The sequence below is a fragment of the Acyrthosiphon pisum genome, unplaced genomic scaffold (assembly GCF_005508785.2).
Source record: "Acyrthosiphon pisum isolate AL4f unplaced genomic scaffold, pea_aphid_22Mar2018_4r6ur Scaffold_20795;HRSCAF=22157, whole genome shotgun sequence".
Classification (NCBI taxonomy): Eukaryota; Metazoa; Arthropoda; class Insecta; order Hemiptera; family Aphididae; genus Acyrthosiphon; species Acyrthosiphon pisum.
In genome coordinates this window covers 11274-12698 of record NW_021770191.1, presented here as the reverse complement: position 1 = coordinate 12698, position 1425 = coordinate 11274, and positions in this window count along the sequence as shown.

Below are 1425 nucleotides of genomic sequence, written 5' to 3'. Positions count from 1 at the left end.
TTTCGCCCCCGCCGTTTCGTCCCCGTCAAAAAAACCAGTCCACGGACGTTTTGTCCCCGACAATTATTGAGATATAGGACGTTTCGTCCCGGAGAGTTATTAGCCATAGGACGTTTGGTCCTCGGCATACTTTAATAATCTAAATGCATTTATTTTTAATGAACAATTCCGTAATGTCTAACTATATAGTGTTGTAAAGTATTTGAGTAAAATTATTCAAATACTTTATTAAATACTTATTTTTATTCTTTTAATTCTTAATTTGTTTCTACTTATAATTATTCTTGTTAAATAAAAATACCATGCCGTCGTGGTTTTACTTTAACATTATAACAATGTAATATTATATAATTATTTACTACTTTATTTTAAGAGTATTTGAGTAATTACTTAAATACTTTTAAAAAGTATTTTTTACAACACTGCTAATACAGTACCTATAATATAGGCTATAGGTAAGTAATAAAGATTGTTCGTGCACTATACAGCCAAACAGGTTTGTGAGCTGAAATTCTAAATTTATTTTCATACATTTAATGATGGGATTTTCAAATAGGTATAAAGTATTTAGTACCTATATATCAAAAGTTATTAAGATAAACCTATTCGATAAAATGTTTTATACTTACTATTTCCACAATATTCTACACACTCACTGTACACAGTTATATTTTGTTCGTATTGTAGTGCCTAACCGAAAATAGTTAGTTTTAAGGGAAAAAAATATAAATATAAATATAAATATAATTTATCTTAATATTATAGTACCTATTTAATTTTAATTTATTAATTTTTACTACATTTTGTGTTGACTTAATACAATTGTGATTATGTATTTGTATAGTTTGTAGTATTGTCATTTAAAGATTAAATTGTTCATTAAAAATAAATGCATTTAGATTATCAAAGTATGCGGGGGACCAAACATCCTATGGCTAATAACTCTCCGGGACGAAACGTCCTATCTCAATAATTGCCGGGGACGAAACGTCCGTGGACTGGTTTTTTTTACGGGGACGAAACGGCGGGGGCGAAACGTCCGTTTACCCATACATTTATATATATACTTAATTACATTATACAGATTACAGATCACAATGGTTGGACTGAGTGGTTTTTATGATAATATAAATAAAAAAAAAATTGTTAGCGGGTGGTGGAGAGGGGTAAATGTTTCAACTCTCCCCCCCCCCCAACAAACATGAACAAATTACGCCACTGAAGGTATTATATAAAATTTACAATAAAATATATAAAATGAGTTTATGTTTTAAAGTTAGTAAAACTAAATTTGAAAAAAAAACAAATAGGTAAAGGAGGTTATTCGAATACTTTTTTTTTAAAAAAATACTTTCTCATATTTGGTATTTGTATTTTAAATTAAATATCAAGAAATATTACATCTTATAATATAATCATTGAACA